At 38.1% G+C, this 17384-nt stretch overlaps 1 protein-coding gene across 1 annotated transcript in view; it reads right to left on the bottom strand.

Moving 5' to 3' along the window:
* Positions 1-255: 255 nt before the first annotated feature.
* The window catches only part of nes (lysophosphatidylcholine acyltransferase 3 protein nessy), a 98383-nt gene continuing 81254 nt past the window's right edge, over positions 256-17384 (bottom strand). The window contains exons 9-10 of the transcript XR_011713128.1: positions 2716-2908; positions 256-2033 (exon numbers count right to left, since the gene is read on the bottom strand). The gene's annotated coding sequence lies outside the window, so the exon portion shown is untranslated. The remainder of the gene's footprint in view (positions 2034-2715; positions 2909-17384) is intronic.

Here is a 17384-nt window from a genome sequence, read left to right on the forward strand (position 1 = left end):
ACCTCTGGAAACACTGCACTCGAGTTTCCCTCTGCCAGTGGCCTGAAAAAGGTGAGGCACTAAAGGTTAAGAAGTGACATTAAAGTTCACAGTTATGGAGAGCTTTTTGCCCTGGCCATTCCCTTAAGGGAAGGGAGTTACCCGAGGAAATGGGTTTTAGAGATACAGATAGTTCTAAAATTTATCAAATATTCCTTCCTTCAAGTGAAAACTGGATGTTTCTTTTCCTAAAGGTGGGAAAATGCAAATAACCAATGATAAATAACTGGTTTAATCTATTAAACTTGATCATTATTCATAAAGATATAAAATCAATCTTTGAAGTGAGGGGAAATACATGTTTATTTTTGTATGTAAAACATTATACTAGAAAAATGAAATTTTTAATGCCATGGATGTAACTATATAATCTGTATGAGTCATTTCTCAGGTACTCCTTGCAGTACTTTAGTTTATGCTATTTGCCACCAGTCAAAAGAAAAACAACAGGCTACTGCAATACTTGTAAGGAGTACCAGAAGGCCAAGTTTTGCACAGGATACAGTAAGGAAGAACTAACTCCTGATTAAAACTGTTTGGAAAAAATGTCGGCTAATAGAATAACCTTATAGAGACTCCTTTATGAAGGACAGAAATCCTTTATGACAATGATTGCATACCACACTGTGATAAACACCCATCTTGGCGCTGTGCTCCAAACAAATAATGTTGGGATGGAAATATGTGAACTCTTAAAAACCAAAGTGCCCTCTGTGAGTAAATTGTTTGTCATTTAAAATAAACTTAACACATTCAGGTAAAATCAGAGAACAAACCTGTCCCTATCACATACTGTCTTGTTTACAGGAGCTACATTATATCCCTCTAAAACAATGGAAATCCCTTTGGTTATACATTTTTACATGAAATTTGATCCAAAAAAATTACCATCATGGTAATACATCCTGTAGTACATGTAATGAGCATGCTATGATTTTAACATTATTTTGTATGGACACACATACAACATGCAAATGTGAGAAGCATAAAACAACCTGGAAAATGTAATGTTTCCAGCTCTCTCTTTGCTTCTCAACAAGTAATAAAAATCAAAACAAGTGATTTTCTTGAAGGAGAAAACTTGACATTCTTCTGATATCATATGTAAGTACTCTTACTTAGTATTATCAAGTTAATCTCTTCTTTCACTACTTACAATCCACTTCATTGTACTGTATAAACATATGCTATTGGGAAAACTTTACTACAATATGGGATGAAAGTTTACACTAGGTAACATATGTCTTCACAAAACACGTAATAAATATCATACTCATTTTTAACAATAAAATAATCAGTAATCTCAACAAAGGCTGTCATTTTAAAAAATGTTGCTACTCAAATGTTAAGTTTCTAAATTTCCTCCCTTCAGATGTCAGCTACAATGATTGACTATTACATAAAAGTTTAGTGTACATTTCCTACTAAAGGCATTACAGAAGTTACATTTTTCTATGACAGCTAACAAGGGTACAAAAATTTTAGTCATGGAATCTTACCCTTAATATCATTCAAGTGATATGATTTCCTGACAATTGTGCTGGTTGCCCTATGTGGTGATCCCTTTCTGAACAGTTATGATATACAAATACAATAAAATTATGCAGAAATTCCAATATATACAATTATTACATTACCTTTAAACATTATAGTGCTCCTGAAAGGAGTTCCTTTAAAAGTTGGTGCAGTTGACTAACTGCTGAGAGGTAGGTTAACTTCACAACTCCAGTCAGAACATTTCCACAGTACTTTCTCAGTTCTCCCTTCATTACCTTTCATATGCATGCTTTGTTCTCTAACCATGAAAGCATTTCCAAGTTTGTTTGTTTCTTAAGATTCCTTTTTATTTTGCTTAGTCCATTTTACCTTTTTCCAACTTCACTCTCTTCCCACCAATGTGTTTTAGTACTGCCTTAATTGCAGGGGCATAAAGTGGCCATCCAGCAAAGAAGACATGTCCAGAGAAGTAGAGAGAACTCCAAAATTTCCACCACCTGTCAAAAAAAGTGTTGTAAGCCTGGTCAAGATCATACTCCTAGTAAGCTAATTTGGTGCATAATAACATTTCATCAAATATGACTCTGAGCTTGTAATATATGAAAGGAAATGATAAACATGAGGAAGAAATAAAGTCTTGTATTGGGAATATGGTAATAAGAAGCCTGAAGGAGGAGAAGGGACAAATATGATGACGACACTGATGATTGAACCAAGAAAAAAACGTGGTAAAGATATCAACAGGGACACTGGGATGATTAAGGTATAAATCAAGAAGTTATTTAACATAATACAGGTAGGTGTTGAGGAACACTAAGGGTCAAATATCTGAAAAGACTGAAGCTTTTGTACCTCACGTACAATGCCATTACTGTTAATCCTCCCCACTATAAAACCATTCTCACTCTCCTTACTAAGATAATTTTTTTACTGTCTTCCTACATCCAATGCTTATGTGCTCATATTATATAAGTTTTCTTAATTTTCCTTGATCATTCCCTTCACAAATACACATATACCCCAATTTTCCTCAAAATGACCCTTAATTTGTAATTCTTCAAATACCCATTTCAAGGTTATCTTTTTCACGACAAGATAACCTATATCAGACAGATGCAGCTTACTAAGCTTACTACAGGAAATTAAAATGAACAAGGAAACTAAATAATTGCAACTTACTTGTGGAGCTTAAGCAAAACAAATGGTCCCAAACAATAGCCCATGAAGACAACCACATACACCTTAAGGACGACAAATTTGATGTATTTCAATGGACCAGCATTGAGTATTGAGACAATGCGTGGATACTGATTCACATAATTAGCCAGCTGAAAATAAAAAAGAAACACGATTTAGTAGTAATGCCCAATAACTTAAAACATACAAAACTCTTTCTTACCTTATGTGAGATTTCATTCATTCATGTGATAAAAAATGTGTTCTATTTACAAAATGATGGCTTTCAAAGACCTCTTTGGAGAATAAACATTCTGTTGCCTTTAAAGAGAAAATCTTTAACCTTCAGAGATTTCTGTATACAATAAGAATATATAGGGATATTCAATATCAACAAACAGAATTCAATAAAACCTGTGTACCTTAGACTCAGAGACACCTTCACCCAATTATATTTCTACCCCACCCCACAGGAAACAGCATTGACGCCCCCTGCTTCAGTGAGGTAGCACCAGAAAAACAGACAAAAAAGGCCACATTTGTTCACACTCATTCATGTGTAATGCATCAAAACCACAGCTCCCTATCCACATCCAGGCACCACAGACATTTCCATGGTTTAAATTTAATGGAATTTGAAATGAGCAATAACTCCAGTTATTTTGATATATTTGGTACATCTAATTATTTGCTATATTTGTTATATGAAATCCCTTCCTTACGCAGTATTCTTTTATTTAAATCTTTGAAATGATATTTTTATTTATTTTAAATAAAAATATCATTTCAAAGAAATGAAATGATATAAATGACTATTTGTTTATTACAATAGGCTAATAAAATTTATGTGATACTAATTTTAGGAAGAAATTGCAAAAAAGTTAAACGAAAGGATGTTTGGATAGCTACAGAGATGCACTGCTAATTACCAAATATCATAATATGAAAAAATATTCAGCCTGCAACATTGCTAGATGTACCATCATTCCTCCTTAATAGTGTAACATATACACATATCACAAGGCCCATCATTCCTCCTTAATAGTGTAACATATACACATATCACAAGGCAATAATGGTATAATTCCCAATAAAATGTATTCTAGTATTCAAATAAACCTAATGCATTATCTACAGAAATCTATATACCATACATTATATATATCAATATTTCCTTTGCTGCCTGGGCAGTGCAAAAAAGATATACTCTCCCCCATGGCATCTTCAACGTTTATGGTATAGATGTTGCAAAGCTCTACTGAGTGAGTGATGAATGTGTACAAATATGTTACAAATATGCAGGGAGAAAGACTGGAAGAGGTGAGAGAATTTAAGAACTTTTGAGCTATCTTGGGTAAGTATGGTGATAAAGATAAGGGAGAGAGAAGTACAGGATAAAAGAGTTACTGGGTCCCTTAACAGAATATTGAAAGGTAAAGGTAAAGGTGTAAGTATGGATGTGAAAAAAGGATTAAGGGACAGAATAGCCCTCCCGACCCTGACCTATACAGCCAAAACATGGACATGAAATGAGTCACAGAGGTCAAGAATCCAGGCTGCATAAATAAGTTATTTGAGAGGAGCATTTTGTATGACAAGATGGAATGAAGAAAGAAATGAAGGGGTGTACAAGAGATCTGGTATGGCAGGGAATGCAAAGGAAATGAATTGTGGAGTGGGAGAGTGGATAAAAGGTAATACTTTGAGGTGGTTTGGGCATGTGGAGAGAACATAAGACAGGGAGTTTACAAGGAGTGTATGATAGTACAATTAAAGGGGCTGGTGTGAAAGACCACCTGTGACATGGGAAAATACAATGGAAGAGAGAGAAATGATGGGAGAATTCGTCAAATGGTGTATGCAAGGGAGACTCTTTTGCTGTGGCCATCCCATTGATGAGAGTTCCCTCCGAGGATTCCCATCAGAGATAGACAGATAAATAGACTGAACAGCTTATCTGAAAAAATATAAGTAAAGGATGTGGAAACATTGTATGACATGCCAGCAGTTGCTTTCTTACACACTACTCTGCATCTTACCACATCCATTATTTTTTTAAAGTCCCACATTATATACAGCACATTTGATGTCAACTGCTGGAGGTGTCCCATGCTGTATGTGGCATATCAGCAGCCAATTGGTTAATCTAACTCCAAAGGAAGACACATGAAGGTATTTACTTACAGAGAGAAATTATTTCATTCATTATACTTGATCACTGTTTCCCGAGTCAGTGCGGGAGCACCACGAAACAGACAAGAATGGCCCAGTATTTATATATATATATATATATTTTTTTTTTTTTGCCGCTGTCTCCCGTGTTTGCGAGGTAGTGCAAGGAAACAGACGAAAGAAATGGCCCAACCCACCCCCATACACATGTATATACATACGTCCACACACGCAAATATACATACCTACACAGCTTTCCATGGTTTACCCCAGACGCTTCACATGCCTTGATTCAATCCACTGACAGCACGTCAACCCCGGTATACCACATCGCTCCAATTCACCCTATTCCTTGCCCTCCTTTCACCCTCCTGCATGTTCATATACATATATATATATATATGTGGGGCCTGGATGTGGAAAGGGAGCTGTGGTTTCGGGCATTATTGCATTGACAGCTGGAGACTGAGTGTGAACGAATGGGGCCTTTGTTATCTTTTCCTAGCGCTACCTCGCACACATGAGGGGGAGGGGGATGGTATTACATGTGTGGCGAGGTGGCGATGGGAATGAATAAAGGCAGGCAGTGTGAATTGTGTGCATGGGTATATATGTATGTGTCTGTGTGTGTAAATATATGTGTACATTGAGATGTATGGGTGTGTAGGTTTGCATGTGTGGACGTGTGTGTATATACATGTGTATGGGGGTGGGTTGGGCCATTTCTTTCTTCTGTTTCCTTGCGCTACCTCGCAAATGCGGGAGACAGCGACAAAGCAAAATAAATAAATAAATAAATATAATATATATATATATTATCCCTGGGGATAGGGGATTAAGAATACTTCCCACGTATTCCCTGCGTGTCGTAGAAGGCGACTAAAAGGGGAGGGAGCGGGAGGCTGGAAATCCTCCCCTCTCGTTTTTTTTAATTTTCCAAAAGAAGGAACAGAGGGGGGCCAGGTGAGGATATTCCACAAAGGCCCAGTCCTCTGTTCTTAACGCTACCTCGCTAATGCGGGAAATGGCAAATAGTTTAAAAGAAAGAAATATATATATATACATATATATATATTTATTTTTATCTATATTGCTTTGTCGCTGTCTCCCGTGTTTGCGAGGTAGCGCAAGGAAACAGACGAAAGAAATGGCCCAACCCACCCCCATACACATGTATATACATGCACATCCACACACGCAAATATACATACCTATACATCTCAATGTACACATAAATATACACACACAGACATATACATATATACACATGTACATAATTCATACTGTCTGCCTTTATTCATTCCCATCACCACCTCGCCACACATGGAATAACATCCCCCTCCCCCATCATGTGTGCGAGGTAGCGCTAGGAAAAGACAACAAAGGCCCCAATCGTTCACACTTAGTCTCTAGCTGTCATGTAATAATGCCCGAAAACCACAGCTCCCTTTCCACATCCAGGCCCCACACAACTTTCCATGGTTTAAATTTAATGGAATTTGAAATGAGCAATAACTCCAGTTATTTTGATATATTTGGTACATCTAATTATTTGCTATATTTGTTATATGAAATCCCTTCCTTACGCAGTATTCTTTTATTTAAATCTTTGAAATGATATTTTTATTTATTTTAAATAAAAATATCATTTCAAAGAAATGAAATGATATAAATGACTATTTGTTTATTACAATAGGCTAATAAAATTTATGTGAACTAATTTTAGGAAGAAATTGCAAAAAAGTTAAACGAAAGGATGTTTGGATAGCTACAGAGATGCACTGCTAATTACCAAATATCATAATATGAAAAAATATTCAGCCTGCAACATTGCTAGATGTACCATCATTCCTCCTTAATAGTGTAACATATACACATATCACAAGGCCCATCATTCCTCCTTAATAGTGTAACATATACACATATCACAAGGCCCATCATTCCTCCTTAATAGTGTAACATATACACATATCACAAGGCCCATCATTCCTCCTTAATAGTGTAACATATACACATATCACAAGGCCCATCATTCCTCCTTAATAGTGTAACATATACACATATCACAAGGCCCATCATTCCTCCTTAATAGTGTAACATATACACATATCACAAGGCCCATCATTCCTCCTTAATAGTGTAACATATACACATATCACAAGGCCCATCATTCCTCCTTAATAGTGTAACATATACACATATCACAAGGCCCATCATTCCTCCTTAATAGTGTAACATATACACATATCACAAGGCCCATCATTCCTCCTTAATAGTGTAACATATACACATATCACAAGGCCCATCATTCCTCCTTAATAGTGTAACATATACACATATCACAAGGCCCATCATTCCTCCTTAATAGTGTAACATATACACATATCACAAGGCCCATCATTCCTCCTTAATAGTGTAACATATACACATATCACAAGGCAATAATGGTATAATTCCCAATAAAATGTATTCTAGTATTCAAATAAACCTAATGCATTATCTACAGAAATCTCAATACCATACAATATATATATTATATATATATATATATGGATCTGGAGAAGGCATATGATAGAGTTGATAGAGATGCTCTGTGGAAGGTATTAAGAATATATGGTGTGGGAGGCAAGTTGTTAGAAGCAGTGAAAAGTTTTTATCGAGGATGTAAGGCATGTGTACGTGTAGGAAGAGAGGAAAGTGATTGGTTCTCAGTGAATGTAGGTTTGCGGCAGGGGTGTGTGATGTCTCCATGGTTGTTTAATTTGTTTATGGATGGGGTTGTTAGGGAGGTGAATGCAAGAGTTTTGGAAAGAGGGGCAAGTATGAAGTCTGTTGGGGATGAGAGAGCTTGGGAAGTGAGTCAGTTGTTGTTCGCTGATGATACAGCACTGTATGTGAGAAACTGCAGAAGCTGGTGACTGAGTTTGGTAAAGTGTGTGGAAGAAGAAAGTTAAGAGTAAATGTGAATAAGAGCAAGGTTATTAGGTACAGTAGGGTTGAGGGTCAAGTCAATTGGGAGGTGAGTTTGAATGGAGAAAAACTGGAGGAAGTGAAGTGTTTTAGATATCTGGGAGTGGATCTGGCAGCGGATGGAACCATGGAAGCGGAAGTGGATCATAGGGTGGGGGAGGGGGCGAAAATTCTGCGGGCCTTGAAGAATGTGTGGAAGTCGAGAACATTATCTCGGAAAGCAAAAATGGGTGTTTGAAGGAATAGTGGTTCCAACAATGTTGTATGGTTGCGAGGTGTGGGCTATGGATAGAGTTGTGCGCAGGAGGATGGATGTGCTGGAAATGAGATGTTTGAGGACAATGTGTGGTGTGAGGTGGTTTGATCGAGTAAGTAACGTAAGGGTAAGAGAGATGTGTGGAAATAAAAAGAGCGTTGTTGAGAGAGCAGAAGAGGGTGTTTTGAAATTGTTTGGGCAAATGGAGAGAATGAGTGAGGAAAGATTGACCAAGAGGATATATGTGTCGAAGGTGGAGGGAACGAGGAGAAGAGGGAGACCAAATTGGAGGTGGAAAGATGGAGTGAAAAAGATTTTGTGTGATCGGGGCCTGAACAAGCAGGAGGGTGAAAGGAGGGCAAGGAATAGAGTGAATTGGATCGATGTGGTATACGGGGTTGACGTGCTGTCAGTGGATTGAATCAGGGCATGTGAAGCATCTGGGGTAAACCATGAAAGCTGTGTAGGTATGTATATTTGCGTGTGTGGACGTATGTATATACATGTGTATGGGGGTGGGTTGGCCATTTCTTTCGTCTGTTTCCTTGCGCTACCTCGCAAACGCGGGAGACAGCGATAAAGTATAATAAAAAAAAAAAAAAATATATATATATATGGATCTGGAGAAGGCATATGATAGAGTTGATAGAGATGCTCTGTGGAAGGTATTAAGAATATATGGTGTGGGAGGCAAGTTGTTAGAAGCAGTGAGAAGAAAAGGAAGAATATATATATATATATGGATCTGGAGAAGGCATATGATAGAGTTGATAGAGATGCTCTGTGGAAGGTACTAAGAATATATGGTGTGGGAGGCAAGTTGTTAGAAGCAGTGAGAAGAAAAGGAAGAATATATATATATATATGGATCTGGAGAAGGCATATGATAGAGTTGATAGAGATGCTCTGTGGAAGGTATTAAGAATATATGGTGTGGGAGGCAAGTTGTTAGAAGCAGTGAGAAGAAAAGGAAGAATATATATATATATGGATCTGGAGAAGGCATATGATAGAGTTGATAGAGATGCTCTGTGGAAGGTACTAAGAATATATGGTGTGGGAGGCAAGTTGTTAGAAGCAGTGAAAAGTTTTTATCGAGGATGTAAGGCATGTGTACGTGTAGGAAGAGAGGAAAGTGATTGGTTCTCAGTGAATGTAGGTTTGCGGCAGGGGTGTGTGATGTCTCCATGGTTGTTTAATTTGTTTATGGATGGGGTTGTTAGGGAGGTGAATGCAAGAGTTTTGGAAAGAGGGGCAAGTATGAAGTCTGTTGGGGATGAGAGAGCTTGGGAAGTGAGTCAGTTGTTGTTCGCTGATGATACAGCGCTGGTGGCTGATTCATGTGAGAAACTGCAGAAGCTGGTGACTGAGTTTGGTAAAGTGTGTGGAAGAAGAAAGTTAAGAGTAAATGTGAATAAGAGCAAGGTTATTAGGTACAGTAGGGTTGAGGGTCAAGTCAATTGGGAGGTGAGTTTGAATGGAGAAAAACTGGAGGAAGTGAAGTGTTTTAGATATCTGGGAGTGGATCTGGCAGCGGATGGAACCATGGAAGCGGAAGTGGATCATAGGGTGGGGGAGGGGGCGAAAATCCTGGGAGCCTTGAAGAATGTGTGGAAGTCGAGAACATTATCTCGGAAAGCAAAAATGGGTGTTTGAAGGAATAGTGGTTCCAACAATGTTGTATGGTTGCGAGGTGTGGGCTATGGATAGAGTTGTGCGCAGGAGGGTGGATGTGCTGGAAATGAGATGTTTGAGGACAATGTGTGGTGTGAGGTGGTTTGATCGAGTAAGTAACGTAAGGGTAAGAGAGATGTGTGGAAATAAAAAGAGCGTTGTTGAGAGAGCAGAAGAGGGTGTTTTGAAATTGTTTGGGCAAATGGAGAGAATGAGTGAGGAAAGATTGACCAAGAGGATATATGTGTCGAAGGTGGAGGGAACGAGGAGAAGTGGGAGACCAAATTGGAGGTGGAAAGATGGAGTGAAAAAGATTTTGTGTGATCGGGGCCTGAACAAGCAGGAGGGTGAAAGGAGGGCAAGGAATAGAGTGAATTGGAGCGATGTGGTATACGGGGTTGACGTGCTGTCAGTGGATTGAATCAGGGCATGTGAAGCATCTGGGGTAAACCATGGAAAGTTGTGTAGGTATGTATATTTGCGTGTGTGGACGTATGTATATACATGTGTATGGGGGTGGGTTGGGCCATTCTTTCGTCTGTTTCCTTGCGCTACCTCGCAAACGCGGGAGACAGCGATAAAGTATAATAAAAAAAAATAAATATATATATATATATGGATCTGGAGAAGGCATATGATAGAGTTGATAGAGATGCTCTGTGGAAGGTACTAAGAATATATGGTGTGGGAGGCAAGTTGTTAGAAGCAGTGAGAAGAAAAGGAAGAATATATATATATATTATATATATATATATGGATCTGGAGAAGGCATATGATAGAGTTGATAGAGATGCTCTGTGGAAGGTATTAAGAATATATGGTGTGGGAGGCAAGTTGTTAGAAGCAGTGAAAAGTTTTTATCGAGGATGTAAGGCATGTGTACGTGTAGGAAGAGAGGAAAGTGATTGGTTCTCAGTGAATGTAGGTTTGCGGCAGGGGTGTGTGATGTCTCCATGGTTGTTTAATTTGTTTATGGATGGGGTTGTTAGGGAGGTGAATGCAAGAGTTTTGGAAAGAGGGGCAAGTATGAAGTCTGTTGGGGATGAGAGAGCTTGGGAAGTGAGTCAGTTGTTGTTCGCTGATGATACAGCACTGGGTGGCTGATTCATGTGAGAAACTGCAGAAGCTGGTGACTGAGTTTGGTAAAGTGTGTGGAAGAAGAAAGTTAAGAGTAAATGTGAATAAGAGCAAGGTTATTAGGTACAGTAGGGTTGAGGGTCAAGTCAATTGGGAGGTGAGTTTGAATGGAGAAAAACTGGAGGAAGTAAAGTGTTTTAGATATCTGGGAGTGGATCTGGCAGCGGATGGAACCATGGAAGCGGAAGTGGATCATAGGGTGGGGGAGGGGGCGAAAATCCTGGGAGCCTTGAAGAATGTGTGGAAGTCGAGAACATTATCTCGGAAAGCAAAAATGGGTGTTTGAAGGAATAGTGGTTCCAACAATGTTGTATGGTTGCGAGGTGTGGGCTATGGATAGAGTTGTGCGCAGGAGGGTGGATGTGCTGGAAATGAGATGTTTGAGGACAATGTGTGGTGTGAGGTGGTTTGATCGAGTAAGTAACGTAAGGGTAAGAGAGATGTGTGGAAATAAAAAGAGCGTTGTTGAGAGAGCAGAAGAGGGTGTTTTGAAATTGTTTGGGCAAATGGAGAGAATGAGTGAGGAAAGATTGACCAAGAGGATATATGTGTCGAAGGTGGAGGGAACGAGGAGAAGTGGGAGACCAAATTGGAGGTGGAAAGATGGAGTGAAAAAGATTTTGTGTGATCGGGGCCTGAACAAGCAGGAGGGTGAAAGGAGGGCAAGGAATAGAGTGAATTGGATCGATGTGGTATACCGGGGTTGACGTGCTGTCAGTGGATTGAATCAGGGCATGTGAAGCATCTGGGGTAAACCATGGAAAGTTGTGTAGGTATGTATATTTGCGTGTGTGGACGTATGTATATACATGTGTATGGGGGTGGGTTGGCCATTTCTTTCGTCTGTTTCCTTGCGCTACCTCGCAAACGCGGGAGACAGCGATAAAGTATAATAAAAAAAAAAAAAAATATATTATATATATATATATTATATATATATATATATAATATATATATATATAATATATATATATATTATATATATATATATTATATATATATATATTATATATATATATATAATATATATATATATAATATATATATATATACACACACATATATATATATATACACACACATATATATATATATAATATATATATATATAATATATATATATATAATATATATATATATTATATATATATATATAATATATATATATATACACACACATATATATATATATAATATATATATATATTAGCTATGTATCTCCACTACAAAATTAATAATACAAAGCTTGAATGTGATTCTGTAGTGCAAGAAGAAATACACAGAGAGGAAACCAAAACCCAATTTGAGATACAAGCATGACAACCATCATTAATACTTGCAGATTTGGTCTCTCTGGGCCCTTGTCTGCTTGCTACTGTGGAGGGCTACCACACCCTCCCTCACCATCGCTACGTCCTACCACCCTTGCCACAATAAACCCTCTCTCATTGCCACCACTTCCTCTATTTCTGACTACCACACTCTCCCTCACCACCACCAAGCTCCCCCTCCATAGCCATCACACCCTACCTCATTATAATGAAAGGAAAAAGAATGGATATATTCTTTTTGGATTTTGCAAAGGCATTTGATGAAGTAATGTATGGAGTACAAAAAAATATTTGACAAAGTAAATCATGGAGTACTATACTATTAAATATTTGACTCGGTAAATTATGGAGTACTACTAAATATCTGACAAGGGAGAGTGAGAACTAATTTTTTTTTCATACTTGATTGCCATTTCCTGCATTACTGAGGCTACCCCACGATCAGAAGAAGAAAGGGAGCATTCACTCATCAAATATTTGATGAAGAGAACTACAGAGTACTACTAAGTATATGATGAAGTAAATTATGGAAGGCTACTAAATATTTGACAAGTTGAGTAGTCTGCTGAATAAAGGACTGGAGACCTGGAATAACTGGTATAAAAACTGGTCAATACTGAATTGTATTGGGTAAGTGGGGGTAGGGGGTGAATGGGCAATATTGGATTATATTCTGACAGGTGTGCAAAGGAGATACTGTTTTATGAATATGTGGTTACAAGGAAAGCTAGCTGGGCTATATCTCACTTCTTATTGGAGGCAAGCATGATAGTCTGTAAAAGCTTCAGGAAAAGAGGTGATGAAATGGGTGGGAAGATGGTGGTTGAAGTGAGCGAGCTTGGAGAAGAGACTTGTGTGTGAAGAGAGTGGGTGAAGGATTGGCAAATGGTGCAAGTTCATAAAATTAGGTGAAAGGGATAGGAATGAAAGGTATTTAGCAAACTTTGCTTACATGTGCAGGCCAATTGTGTAGCATGCTGAAGGTGGGACATGGGCATTTGTGAAATGGTTGTGCATGATGGGATATGGTTAAATTGCTGAAGAAAAACAAGGAAGGAGTGTGAGTGATTGGGAGATGCACAAAGGAAAGTGACAGAAGGTCAAGTGGAAAAAGAAAGCAAATGAGATGGGGTGAAATATCATTCAATACCTTCAGTGAGAAAAAAGTTTTGGAAAGAGGTGAATGATGTAAGAACAAAAGAAAAAATGGAAGCATCACTGAGGGAGGTGGATGAGGAAGTAGTAACAGGTAAAGAGGTAAAGAGAGGGAGTGAGTATTCTGAAGGACTTGTTGAATTTGTTAGATGATAGGGTGGCAGATGTGGGGTGTTTGGGATGTGGAGGTATGTGAAAATAAGTGGTGAAAGCCTTGCATGAGATGAACAGTGGTAAAGCAGCTAGAAGTGGATGGGATTGCAGGTGAGTGAAAGATGAAACTGTTGATTGGTTAGGCAGCATTTTCAATGTACGTATGACTCAAGGTGATTTACCTGATGACCGGCAATAGGCACATACAGTGCCATTATATAAAGGCAAGGGAAACATAACTGAATGCTTGAATTACAGATGTATAAGTATGATAGGTACACGAGGGTACGTTGTATGAGAGAGTGTGATTGAGAAGGTGGAGGCATGCACACAGCAACAGATTGGAGAGAAGCAATGTGGCTTTGGAAGTGGTAGAGGACATATGGACCAGTTGTCTACTTTGAAAGCATTGAGAAATACTTAAAAAAATTATCTGAATCAAGGAAAACAATATGATAGGACTACTAGAGCCACCTTGTGGAAGATTCTACGAATATCTCGTAAGGGAGAAAAGCTACATGAAGCAATGAGTTTCTTATGAGAGAGTAAGGCATGTGTGTAAGTAGGAGGGGAGGAAGGTAAGAGGTTTCTGATGAAGGTAGATTTGCATCAAGCATGTGTGTGATGTCATTATGGTTGTTTAATTGTCATGGATAGGGTACTGAAGAACACAAATACATGGGTCTTGGAGAGAAGGTGGGTCTACAGTATGCTGGGAGTGGGGAACCTGAGAGGTGAGTTGTTGTTTGAGGATGACAATGCTCTGGTGGCAGACTCGAGTGAAAAACTGTAAAATCTGGTGTATGAGTTTGGGAGTACATGTGAAAGGAAGATGAGAGTTGATGTGAAAAATAATAAAAAAAAAAAAGGTTGTGAGGTTTAGCAATGGGGAGAGACATTGGTTTGATTGTGAGTCTGAATGTCAAGAACCTGGTGGAAGTGGTGTGTTTTAGATACCTGGGAATGGACATGGCAACAGATAGGAACCAAAGTGAAGCATAGGGAGGGTAAGAAGGCAAAGGTTCAGGATGCATTAAGAAATGAGTGGAAAAAGAGGGAACTGTCTGTGTTGGCAAAGGTGGGCATGTTTGGCAGTACAGTAATCCCAACATTGCTGTACTGGTGCAAGCATAAGCCTTTTATATAATGAGCCAAAAAGAGTTGGATATGTCAGAAGTGATCAGCTCGAGGAAAATGCATGGTGTGAGTAGGGACAATCATGTGAGCAATCAGTGGAAAAGAGTTTTGTGGTAGTCAGCTGAGTGTGAATGAGAGAGCTGAAAAGGGTGTACTGCCACAGTCCTAACTTATGAAGAGGATGATTGAACAGAGACTAACTAGATATATGTGCCAGAAGTGGAGGAAGGAAGGGAGGAAGGGGGAAGGGGTGCCCAAGACGATGATGGAGTGACTGTGGCATTGAGTTACTGGGGCCTGAACATCAAGGGGGTGAGAGGCATGCATGGAACAGAGTGAACTGAAGTAATGTGGTAATATTGGGGCAACATGCTCTTAATGTGCTGAATACAGGCACATTAAGTGGTCAAAAGAAACCAAGAAAAGGTCTGTGGGACCTGGCTATGGACAGGGAACCATGGTTTCAGCGTATTAAACAACAGCTAGTAAGTGGATGCGAGAAATAATGCCATTTTTTATTAATTCCTGGTGATACTTGACATGCAGGAAATAAAGAGCTCATATAGGATAAAAACTGATATATGTGGTTTTCACAAATTCTGAGGAAAGAGGTTATGCCTAACAAATCTAGATTTCTGAGACTGAATGAGCAAAGGGTCAAAATAAAAAAGGAAATAGATGGATAAACTATGTTCTTGGATTGCTGCAAAGCTTATAACACCTCTCCATACAAGAGGGTGATTAGGAAAATGGATTCTAAGACATTCATAAAAATAAGACTTTTTTAGTGCATCAAAAATTATTGAGTGGCAGGGAACACATGATACACAGGAGGTGCCTTCCAAAAAGTGCAGAAATAAGTGGTGTACCACTGGGCTTGATCTTGGATATCAATTGTTATTCTTGAGTTATGTAAACGAACCGGTCGGAGGAGAGAAATCACACCTGAATACATTTCAGACAATGCTAAAGTCATCAGTAGTGAATAACGAGGATTGGGAGAATCTACAGAGACTTAGACAAACTTCAGAGCTGGTAAGATATATGGCTGATAAAATTCAAAATTCCTGGTACCAATGGTGGATCAAAATGAAAGGAGGCCTAGAAAATGATATATTTTGAAGGAAATAAACTTCATAACTCTGTGTGAAAGGGACATCATACTCGGAGAACTGTCAAAGAAACAAATTATCGGTTACTTAACTCTAGAAATGCACTTAAGTAAATGGTTAAGGAAATGTTCATCAAAATTCTAACAACATATGCTAGATCTAAGCTTAAATATTTATCATAAGTCTGGTCATCCCACTTGGAATACCTGGACCAATTAAATACTAACAAATCCAATGGCCCAGATAACTTAGCTCCAAGATTTTTAAAGGAGTTAAGAAGATAGCTGATATACTCCATAACAAAAATATTCAACAAATCTCTATCGGATGGTCAGAGGCCAACTGACTGGAAACCAGGAAATGATACTCCTATATATAAAAAAGGAGACAAAAAGTGTGCCTTGAACTACCACCCAATTAGCCTTATGTCAGTGTTAGGTTGTTAGGTAAAATGATAGAAAAAATAATACAAGATAAAATTGTCATGTTTCTAAAGGAACACAAAATAATATCAGACAATCAACACCGTTTTCATAATAGAAGACCCTACCTGAAAAATTTGCTGGAATATATCAATGTCATTTATAAGAACTGGGATGAAAAATTACTGTTTGGTGTAGTATATTTAGATTTCCAAAAGGCTTTCAAAAAAGTACCTCACAAGAGATTTTACATAAACTTAAAGCACAAGGAATCAGAAGAACTCTGTACATGGATCAGAGACTGGCTTACTGGAAGAAAGCAGCATGTAACATGAAATGGTGAAGCCTCAGATTGGCTAGACGTAACGAGTAGTGTACCAAAGGGGTTGGTCCTAGGACCAAATCTTTTCATAATATACATTAATGACCTAGAACTTGTTCTCATATCTAAGATCTCCAAGTTTGCTAATGATACTAAACTAGGAGGTAGAGCTGTAAACAGGCAGGAATGCGAAATGATTCAGAGATCTTAACTTACTATCAGAGAGGTCAGACAGATGGCAAATGAAGTTTAATGTAGACAATTGTAAAGTTATGTACTTTGGAGACAAGAATATACGTTACAACCACAAACTACACAAAAACTCTAACTAAAGTAACTAACTAAAAATTACAAGACACTAGTAACAATTCTCACACTTTATAATTCTCTAGCAAGACCATAGCTTGAATATGTAGTCCAGTTATGGTCCCTAAACTATAAAAAAAGATGACAAAAAAATTAAAGCAAGTACTAAGATATGTGGCAAAATTCATCCCATCCCTTAGAAATCTGGCATATGAAAAAAGGCTAAAACAATTGAATCTCTTCTCCCTTGAAAAACAGGCTTCGTGGTGACTTAATCCAAGTGTTCAAAATTCTGAACAAGTTTGACAAGGTAAATCATGAACATTTTTTCGAAATACAAGAAAATGTGGTTACCAGGACAAATGGAATAAAACTCAGAGCTAAAAGATAGTGCAGATGTGGGAAAAAGCTTCTTTTCCTATAGATGTGTTGAGCACTGGAATAAGTTACCGTCAGATGTAGTGCATGCATGCTAAGACTATAAATACCTTCAGGTATACTTTAAGAACAACGCCAGAAATAAAC

Source organism: Panulirus ornatus, chromosome 9 (assembly GCF_036320965.1).
Source record: "Panulirus ornatus isolate Po-2019 chromosome 9, ASM3632096v1, whole genome shotgun sequence".
NCBI classification, from domain to species: Eukaryota; Metazoa; Arthropoda; class Malacostraca; order Decapoda; family Palinuridae; genus Panulirus; species Panulirus ornatus.